Here is an 11462-nt window from a genome sequence, read left to right on the forward strand (position 1 = left end):
AAGATGTTTGCTGGAGACCTCTTGGAAGGCTGGAATTGTCATTCCGTCAAAGGAGAGAAATCTACAAAGTGAAAATCCTCTTTGTTCCTTTCCTTTCTTCTGGCCTTGGGTTCTGTTATGAGATGCCACGATACTTGAAACTACGTCAGCTATCTGATATCTATGAAGTGGAAAGTCTCTAGGTCAGATGCAATACTCAGAAGATTTCCGAATGAAAAGATCCTGTGTCCTAACATTCAGTCACCAGAACCAACTCCGGGACTTACTAACAAAATATGACTAAGTAAAAACATGTGAGGTGATGATATTCAGCTACAGTTGGATGGTTGATATCAAATGATATCTCTGCTGATAATAAAAATAATATCTGTGAAAGTACTAAAATAGCTTTTTGAAAGTATCAGAGAGAAACCAAGACATCCAGAACTTGAGAATCCAAGATTCCAGACAGAAAGTAAGCTAAATGATGTGGACTTTCTATTCACTGTTGCCTTTTCTCCACAGAATATTTACTGATAAATATGAAGTATAGGGCCACAAAATATTCTAAGAATAAAGGTTTTTCAGAAAAGGAAACTTCAGAGAAATGACTCAAATATGCTGCACATGGTTCTACCTCAAGGCATTTGGTAATTTCTAATCTCCATGTGGAACATGATAAGAGTCTGAAAAACTGAACAGAAAGTACGGGAGGGGGGCAGCTAAAAAGGCAGGTGTTTGCTAGAATGTGAAACAACTTGAACACTAGTAGTAAGTCAATTATACTTTTGGAAACTGTTTGGCATATCTACTAAAACTGAATATATGCACAACCTAAGAGCCAGGAATTTCATGCACAGATATATATACTCAACGTAAGTGCACTCTTGAGCATTAAAAGACATGTGTATAACTATGTCAATGTTATTGTTAGTAGCCACAAACTGAGAACAACCCAATATCCATCAAACACTGAGTGGATAAATAAACTGTACAATAGTCATAGAACGACATATTCTACGACAATTAAATGAACAAACTCTACTGCATGCCTGAACGTGGATGGAACTTGTATATATTATACTGAAGAAAAGAAACCAGAGACAAACAAAACAAAACAAAACAAAACAAAACAAAACAAAACAGAAATGGACTGCTTGATTTCACCTACACAAAGTCAAAGTAGATAAAACTTATTATATATAATATATTATGCTATAATATACTATAGTATACTATAAATAATATATAATGTATTTTATATATATATATATATATATATATATATATACTATTTTATTTGAATGATAAAACTCAGAAAAGAGTTTGTTTTTTGAAGGTTTACAACTCGGTGGACCCATCCAGAAGACACAATGGTAGCTGAGATTAAAATATTCACCACAATAGAAATGGTGATATAAAGTTAGATTAAATATTTAGAAAAGTAGGGTTGTTTTATTTAGAAAAAAATAATTGCTGTTTATTTTAATTTAGTGTAACAGCAAAGTAAAATCTATAACCTATATACTCTCATTCTTTCTTAGCAAAGAAATACCAGAAATATGCAAAAAAATATTCTGCCAATAACTAATACAAGAGAAGTACAAATAAGTTTGCTGCCAATTTTCTTTGGCATAACACTAATATTTCAGCTATTTCTGTATTATGATTTGCTCCCTTATGTCCTTTGAATTTTACTTGTTATGGAAAAGGGCCATTGATTGGTGGTACAAAGTGTGTCTTAAAAGAGTAGATTATCAGGAATATTTTTTTAATGTTTATTTCTTTATTTTGAGAGAGAGAGAGAGAGAGTATGTGGGAGCAGAGGAGGGGCAGAGAGAGAGGGAGAGAGAATCCCAAGCAGGCTCCGTGCTATCAGTGCAGAGCCCGTCATGATACTTGAACTCATGAACTGTGAGATCATGACCTGAGCCAGAATCAAGAGTCAGACGTGTAACCAACTGAGCCAGCCAGGCACCCCAGATTATCAGGAATAGTAATTGTAAGATGGATGAAATTGATTTTAAACCCAGGTCACTAATTGTGACATTTGTGACAAAGTGAGTGAGCAGGGCATAGAAAAATGCCAATACCATATTCAGGAAAAGACTGATGTAATTCAAAGTGCTAGTCCTTAAAGGTGCTAACTCAAAGGATTCTGTTAGTTCACAGGAACAAGCCTGTAGCACTATTGTCACAGCGATGGGACCTTTTAGCAATAGTTTGTGAATAAGAACAGCTTCACAGATTTCAGATGTTTGATGCTCTGTATCTCTTTGTAAAACACATGCAGACCAGAAATAGTAAATGGAAATATTGAGTATATCAAAATACTTTTAATGTGTTTTATTCTGGTTTAACAAGTTTTAATCATAATGAAGAAATCAAAATAAAACCACATAGAAGATTGATATAACTAACATAGGTACTGGGTTGAATAGTGTCCCCCTCCAAAGGTATGTCCATATGAACCTCAGAATATTACCTAATTTGGAATAAGGCTATTTGCAGATATAACTAGCTAGGGATCCCAGGACAAGATTATCCTAGATTAAGGTGGACACTAAATCCAATTATGTGCTCTTATAAGAGACAAACAGGAAAAGACACAGAGGAGAAGGCCCTGTGAAGACAAAGGCAGAGAGGAGAGTCAAGCCAAGAAGTTCCAGCAGCCACCAGAACCTAGAAGCACAGAAAGATTCTGCCCTGGAGGCTCCAGGAGTGCAACCATGATTTCAGATATCTGACCTCCAGAACCAAGAGATAATAAATTCTTGTTGTTTCAGCCACCAAGTCTTGGTAATTTATTACAGCAGCCCTAGGAAACTAAAACACAATATAAAGTATGGAATATCCCATAATGCTATGGCTAACAATTAAAGGTAAATACATTATACCACGTGCCTTTCATCCCAGAATACAATGTACTCAAAATAATAGGAAAAAATATTTGAGCTTGAAAACTTATTTTTAAAAAAATTGTCATAGAACATTTTGTGTCAAATTAAATTGGTTTATTTAGAGTGGCCTCTATGGCTGTCGTGTATATAGAAATATATTCTGTATTCCATGCCCTAGGTAAGAGGTTCTTCCAAGGAATGACATGTTTTTCTTTTTCTTTTTTTTTTTTGGTGGTTTTGTTTTTGTTTCTTTTTTAATATTTTGTCCTCATTGAAGAATTCAGAGAAAAACTATTTTTTATGGCATTATCCATTAATCAATATGACTCTTCATGTGTCAGTCTCTCTCCTTCTCTCCCTCTTTCTCTCTCTCTCTCTCTCTCTCTCTCTCTCCCCCTCTGTTTAAAGCACTAATTTTCTTTTTTTTTATTCATAAAACAATCACATCTTAGGCTCCTATTTAGGCCATATTAATGCACTGGACAGATAATCTAAACATGTCTCCTAGGGATGATCTAGCCCTATAGTACCACTCTCCTCACATCACCTATTATATTTTCCCTTGCTCACTTTATCCCAGTAGCAATGGTTCCTCACTATTTCCTGAGCAAACAAGACACATTTCTTCTGAGGCTTCCTAGAAGGCTCTCCAGGTAGTCACCTTACCTTCCATTACACCTCACTTAAACTCTTAATTATATAATGCTTACTTAAAATTCCAAACCCCTCCTCCTCTATGCCTCTTCTTTTATGCTTTCTTTATTTCCATCTTGTTGCTTTTTGAGATGTGATGTATAATTCATTCTTATGGTTATTGTTGTATGCATCCTCTCCTACTGAAATGTAACCTGCATGAGTGTTAGCATTTTGTTTTTTTTAAATACTGTTTTCCAATGCTTAAAACAGTATTTGGCACATAGTAGGACATATAAAAATCTTACTTGAAAAGAAAATAATAAAATTGTGCACTAAAGTCAACTCTTGAACACTGTTTCAGGTGTTTTAAATGTCAGAATGCATATGTCCATTTCAAGCAAAACAATCAATGGTTGTGCTCTTGGATATAACACATGTGTATGTATTACATGTAGCGTATTGACCCTCATATCTTAATTTTTCCCTAGTATGTTTTCTCTCTTGAGAATTTTGGTTTTGATTATTTTTCATTAACAGGATTTCTTGTGTAATATTTGGAAGGCTCCCAATGATAGCGAAAACATCATCTTTCAGCAACACAGACATATACAGGTAGGGTATGTAATTTCCATTCACTTCTGAGCATCATGTGAACTACCTGTTTCAGTGATAAAGAAGAGAGCTGAAATCATTGGTAGTTTTCTGAAACTCTGTTATTTTATGATTTCTTAATTTCTAGCTGTAGCTTTTTTTCACTCACCCCTTCTCAAACTGCTTATCTTACTTCATGCCTGCTTACTCTATTTTTTGTAGCACTTATCACCTTTAACATATAATATAGTTTAATTATTGATTTTGTTTTCCTGTTTTATCTGTTTTCCCCTATAGAATGCAGGCTCAAAAACACAGTAATATATTTTCCATGTACACTGATGTATAGAAGCCACACAGAATTGTACCTGACTCATTGTAACTACTGAATAAACATTTTTAAATAAGTAAAAACTAAATGAGTAAATGAAACTTCCTTAATCCCTGCAGGAGACTCAGAGTGCAAGTGTATAAATATAAGTGTAATACTTTCTGTATACTAGCCACTTAAATGAGAATGGTAAATAAATGAACAAGATATTTGCCTCCAAGCTGCTAATGATATAATAACATCCACATCTGTAAAATTAAAAAAAAACTCTATTTCAAGGTAAAATGCTAACAGGAGGTAACAAAAGCTACAAAACTTTGGCTAGGAATGGAACTAAAGGTATTCCATGCTAAGGGTGCAATATGGATTTAGACTCTAAGGTAAAGGATATCTGTTATGGCTGCTACATTTGTGAAGATCTTTAATATATTATCAGATGTTTTAGAGTATCTACAATGGGACAGAAAATAGGCTGGACTTGGGAGATGTGAAAATGAATAATACTGGGTTAATGTGTTCAAAATTGTGACAACATCTCACCTGGTACCCTAAATATTTATCAATTATGACATTGATAGCATTTAATTTTCTTCCCTTGAAATGGAATATCCTACATAGTCATGAATAACTGAGACTTTCAGGAAGGCTATAATGTCAAGAGTACTTAGGTTTTATAGGCACAGGCCAAACACACACGAGATGTTATCCTTCAAGATAAAACTCCCATATGTTAATCGCTTCTGTGAAGTTTGGATAACTGATAAAAGCATATTCAGAAGACATATTCTTGTAAGTGTCTGAACCTTCTATATCAGTACTGAATGAATTGAATTTGACATGTCCAAGAGGATTACAGAGGAAGTGCACGCAGGGAAAGCAGACCATTTTACACATGACCTCACCATCCTCACAAGACATAGCAGAGATACTCATATAGGTCCCAGCTTATTCTCTGAGATGGATACATTAGGGATATTATGACTGTGGAATGGCTTTCTTTTTTTTTTTTTTAATTTTTTTTTCAACGTTTGTTTATTTATTTGGGACAGAGAGAGACAGAGCATGAACGGGGAAGGGGCAGAGAGAGAGGGAGACACAGAATCGGAAACAGGCTCCAGGCTCTGAGCCATCAGCCCAGAGCCCGACGCGGGGCTCGAACTCACGGACCGCGAGATCGTGACCTGGCTGAAGTTGGACGCTTAACCGACTGTGCCACCCAGGCGCCCCTGGAATGGCTTTCTATAGTTGGAGAGGGAGAAGATTACAGGGATTGTGTGAACACTTTATAAAATTCAAAATACCACGGGCTTAATGTTTTATTTATCGGCCATATTTTATTCTTTGACTTTTCCAAAGAAAATTTTTGAAAACATTAGAATTAAAGGGATACACATCCCTGACACATAGTAGATCACAATAAATATTGGTAACTGATGACTAAAATAATATATGCAATAAAACTAATAAAATATGCAATGAAGTCACAAAAATGATAAATTATTATACCACAAGTTGCCTATTTTACTCATACTTTCATTGAAAATTTCTGACAACCTAAGTAAAAATAAATAGTGTAGTATATAAGCTTCCTTATTAAATAAGAGGGTCTCTTCAGGGTCTGCAGAGAGTTTTTAATTTAATATTATTCTTATTGCTGCTACCTCTTTTCTTGGATCAGACTTGGAGCCCTTCCAGAGCAGAGACTGGGCTAATACAAATAAGTGCTTATAGGGCTTGGTAAATAACATTACTGGGAAAACAGGCTAGGTATATGGAGATACCAGTACAAAGCTCTCCTGATTAATCTCTATAAAAAGGGCAACTGCTCTAGTTGACAGATGCTTGATAGGAATATCAGCTTAGTGTTGCCAGGTTTTTGTATTTTTAAAAAGAAACCCCCCCCCAATATTTAGTTTTTAAGGGTAATTACACTATATGCAAATGTTTGTATTATTTCTTAAAACCAAGTTGGGCCAAATATGTGACCAGCAGGCTACTAGGTTACAAATTTTGGGTTATAATTTTTTATTTTGAGTATATTTTCTTGCATATAGAAATATTTGTCAATGCCTACCGAATTAATGGTTTCTAAATGACAGACTGAACAACAGCAACAGAAGAAGGAAGAGGAGGAGGAGGGAGAGAAGGACAAAGAGGAGGAGAAGAAAGGGAGGAAGAAGGAGAAAAAGAAGAATCTTCATTGTTTTCATCATCACCATGACATTTCCATTTTACATGATGTAGCATTGAAAAGGTTTAACAGTTTTTAATCATAGTTCTTGATGGAAATTACTGTGGGAACTGACCTCTGATGAATTCTCTGTTCTCTTAGTTTCTTCAGATGGTTCTCTTAGCTTCATACTCATCTTTGTGGTAAATATTTAAGTATAGAATTGTGTCTCTCTCGCTGTCTGCCCCTCCCCTGTTCATTCTCTCTCTCACATGCGCTCTCTCTCTCTTAAAAATAAGTAAATATTAAACATTTGTTTAAGAAAGAAAGAAACCTTCCTTTAGAGAACCAAAGACCTGTTATGAGGTCCGTGCTCAACACATTGTTATTGTTCGAAAATATATTGTAAATTTCATATACTTCAAAATTTGTATAAAAAGTTAGGAATTGTTAAAATGAGTGCGGAGATGGCAAGAAGAAAATAAAAAAGCAAAATTAAGCATAGAACAGCATTATCCCAATAATAGTAATCTTTGAAGGAATATGAAGAGTAAAAAGTAATTCCATGAGGACTAATCATTTCACATTCTTGCTGCTCCAGGCCATATCTTATGTAATGAATGAAAGTAGGCCAAAGAAAAACAGTTTCTCTAAGAAAGGAAGCTTGAATTCAAAAGTAGAAAGCATTTATATTCAGACAAAAAAAACAATTTAAAGGTCTGTATCCCATGCTGGACATAAGAGGACTATCACAAGCTGAAAGAGACATTTGTTTAGGTCAATATAAAAATGTGCCATTATAGCAGTCATGCTTCTTCCATAATTGAATGAAGCTAATGGGCATTCTTGGGTTTTGTTTTGTATTGCAGAAACTAGAATTTATATTCATGCTATATCAATCTTTCAGAATCCCAAGGAGTCATAAAGTCATATTTGACTATGTTAAAACCTAAAAAAAAAATATGCCATTCCAATATTTAAGGATAATTATTTTCTATCAGTCCTTCTCTAACATTGCCTGTTTTCTCACTTGCATGATTAGTTTCTGTCTTGGGGACTTGTTTATTCTTTTTCCCACTAACAAAGCACGTACTCTAGGCTACCTTAAAATAATACATAAATATATAAAATATACAAGTGATCTTAAGTATGCATATAATAAGCTGTCATATATGTGATTAGGAGAGTTACCATGAAGCTAAGAATAGGTTTTAGACTCATAAATGATATTGTGACAGTGTGTCTTTGTTTGCCTGTTGAAAATAGTTATCTGTAAATTACCAACATTACATACGAATGCTATATTTCTGCTTCACCCTACCAATGCTTCTTCTGAGGGGGAAAAAAAAAAGGTAGTGTGGCTCATAGAAGAAAAACAACATGAAGGAAATGTCAGGTCTCAGAGTGGCAATTTGGACTTCCTCTGCTGCCTGGCTTCCACATGCTTGAGCAATACCTGGCTTCTCTGGCCCTTAATTTATCCATTGCGAAGTGAGCATAACACCAGTAGCTCATAAGACTGTTGTGAGGAGACTCTAAAACTCACTTTTCAAAAATGCTGCATAAATGATAAATAGAGTAAAACATGTCTCGTTTCCATTGCATTTATGGAAGCTTTACGCGTGGGTTATTCTTTAATGAAGAGCACCTCACTGAGCTTCAGCAACCTTTCAAATACCATAGAGGCAAGCAATCCTTTTATTTATGTGAATGCAACATACATCTCTTATTCACACAGACAAGCATCTTGACCATTCAATACATATTCTGCTATATATACATAAGTATGTGAAATCTATTCAAAGCTATTATTAGAGGTAAAGGATATAGCACTCTATTTTGCAGAATAAAATATATTTCATACTCGGGTGCAAAGGGAACCACCGTGGATTCAATATTTATATTCTTTTTTTTAAACGTTTATTTATTATTGAAAGACAGAGAGACACAGAGCATGAGCACGGGAGGGGTAGAGAGAGGGGGAGACACAGAATCTGAAGCAGGCTCCAGGCTCTGAGCTGTCAGCACAGAGTCCGAGGCGGGGCTCAAACTCACCAGCCGTGAGATCATGACCTGAGCGGAAGTAGGTTGCTTAACCAACTGAGCTACCCAGGTGCCCCTTCAATATTTATATTCTAAATCGTTTGATTTTTAAGGAGATTTTTGACCATAATTAACTCTACTTTAGTGGACTTCAGTAGAAATAGTTACAGATGTGGAGACCATGTTCTAGGTTAGATAATTACATGCTTTCTTGCTTTAATTTGTTTTTATATATGTAATTACAGATAAATAGATACAAATAAAGTAAGTAATCTTATAATTAGAATTTTGTTAATTAAGCTAGGTTTGTTGAATTGGTCACTCATTCAAACATGAAATATTTTTAACAAATTCTTTAATATTATCTACTTTGAATTAAAAATCAAATTAGTGAAGTAAAGTTGTAAAGGTATAATAATTTCAACATTTCAAAATCCTATTGGCTGAATATAGACAGGTATTTATACATGTAACTCTTAATTTGCACACCCTATGTATCCTAGAAGAATTGGGTCTAAATCAGGCTATAAATATGGAAATCCCACTTACTATTATTTTTTCATTAAAAAGCTAAAAGGAAAATATTGTGGCTCTAATGATACCAAGCATGAGAAGCATGTAATTTTAACATTAGAGTGGTACGTATTTTCTTCTTGTTCCTAGCAGACCCACAGACTCCTAAAGTATTGAGACCAGAAGAGATAGTAATTTAGTCTAGTGACTATCAAAATGAACTGCTCATTTCAATTACCTCTTAAATTCAAAACAGTAATAATACAGTTTACTGGGCACTATTTTATTCTGTAGATCTGAGTTGGGCCTTTAAAAAAATCAGTTCCTCAATGATTCTGTTGTGCAACCTGTGACAGAAACCATTAATCCAATCAACATATTATTTAGTAAAAAAGAGTGAGTCCCAGAAAGGTTGAGTATTTTGGCTAAAATGTATAGCTAATTGACAGAGCCAAGTCTAAAGGCCTGGTATACAGGGACAAAGGGTTTATTATAACATTCTTCCCTGAGGAATAAAATAATGCTCCCAGGATGAAAATTCCATAAGTTTCAATTCTATAGATGAATTAGTGTTCAGCCTTTTTCAATTCCATACATGCATACATGTGTACATGTTTGGTGTGTGTTTGTGTGCATTGGATTTTACTTTTTTCTTGCATCATATTCCTTTTCCCCTAATTTTGCATCCATAAGATTGTTTCTCTCAATAAATTGCACCTGTTTATTTTGTGTAGAGTTGATACTCTTATTCTGGAAATGTTTAAAATAATCCTTGAATAAGAAAGAAGTATCTTTATCATTTCCTAAGGATTTTTATAGAAGCCAAACACCAAAGTGGTTGACCAAAAGGCATGATCGATGTGTTGTGAGTGAGGAGAATATTTTGAAATCTGAAAAATATGCAGGCTCCTGAGAGCCATATCTACGGAAAGGCATCCAGAGGGACATATTAGTATAATAAATGGCTTAAGGAAGTAACTATGGACTCTGTACTGAAATTTTGTTAATAGTATATCAATCATGTTATTAATGATTTATTCTTACCTATAGCAGGAAGATGATTGCTTATTCAGTTGGCTGTTCTCCAATATATACTATCCAATATATTCCTCAAAGGTCAGAAATTCTGCACAATTAAAGGAGTGAACATGCTATCAGCACTCTTAAAGATTCTCCAAGAATATTCTAAATATTCTAAATAGTCTCTAAACATGTATGCTGTAGTACATGATATACTCCTCATTGTAGAGTCAGAGTCATTATTATGGCAAGTTAAGAAAAAAAGTAAGTAGATATATAATCAAATATAGATATATATAATTCATTTCATATATATTTTCAACATATATATTGTTCATCAACAATATATAAAAACAGCATCAACAAAAATGTCTATTTTCAGCCTAAACCCCTTTTTTGACCACTGTATTTGTATAGTATATTTAATAGCCTATTTTTCATATTCACTCAAATGTCTACAAAGCACTTCAAACTATTTAGCAGACTAAGTTTTAGATATGTTAATCTATGCTTTTTTTTTGGCAGATATTGGCCTACTACCCATTGCCACCCCCCTAACCCTTCCATCCCCGCCTTCAAGCAAAGATGCACATTACCTAAAGTTAGGGATCAGAAAAGCAAAAAGACAGAAAAAAAAAAAAGGTAAGTTCTCTTTGGATTTTGTGTTCACTTTGTAAAATTTGGTTATAAATTTAAAATGTGTGAGAAAAGAATGGGCAAAACACTGGAACTTTCCCAGGAAATACTATCCGCCCCCCAAAATGCCTTGGATTTAGATAAACTGAAAGTTGAATCTTAGAGAGGCATCTGGCAATCCACCACTGCATGCAAGCCAGAGAAACTATCAAGACACCACAGAGGAAATGGATGTATGCAGAATCCAAAGGCAGAAGCCATATGAAGCCTGGTAGAGATTCCTGAGTTATTGCTATAGAGACCACTCTCTCATCCCTCTCAGATAATTACTGCTACTTATTTTCAGAACTTAATTACACTATGACTTCTTCATAAATGCCCTCTGTTATATGCTCTCAAGCACTTTACTACTTACCACTTATATAACATTCAAAATTAGAAATGTATTTGAATGATTTTATGATAGTGTCTATCTTTAGGGTAATAACTTCTCCTGTCCTAAGAAAACTCTATGAGAGTAAGGTTTTGTTTATTGTTTTGTCAGTGCTCAGTAAATAATGTTTCAGAGAACAAAGAAATGAAATTATGATTATCCTCAGAACTCACTTTGTATAGTGTTTCACAGTTATGTTGTGGTTGGGCA

The 11462-nt window shown here is 34.4% G+C and overlaps 1 long non-coding RNA gene across 1 annotated transcript; it reads left to right on the plus strand.

The window, feature by feature from the left end:
• Positions 1-4054: 4054 nt before the first annotated feature.
• LOC125175254 (uncharacterized) lies at positions 4055-11223 on the plus strand. The gene is made up of 3 exons (XR_007155723.1): positions 4055-4127; positions 6537-6691; positions 10709-11223. It is a non-coding gene; the product is annotated as an uncharacterized LOC125175254 (long non-coding RNA).
• Positions 11224-11462: the final 239 nt, after the last annotated feature.

Source organism: Prionailurus viverrinus, chromosome C2, assembly GCF_022837055.1.
Source record: "Prionailurus viverrinus isolate Anna chromosome C2, UM_Priviv_1.0, whole genome shotgun sequence".
NCBI classification, from domain to species: Eukaryota; Metazoa; Chordata; class Mammalia; order Carnivora; family Felidae; genus Prionailurus; species Prionailurus viverrinus.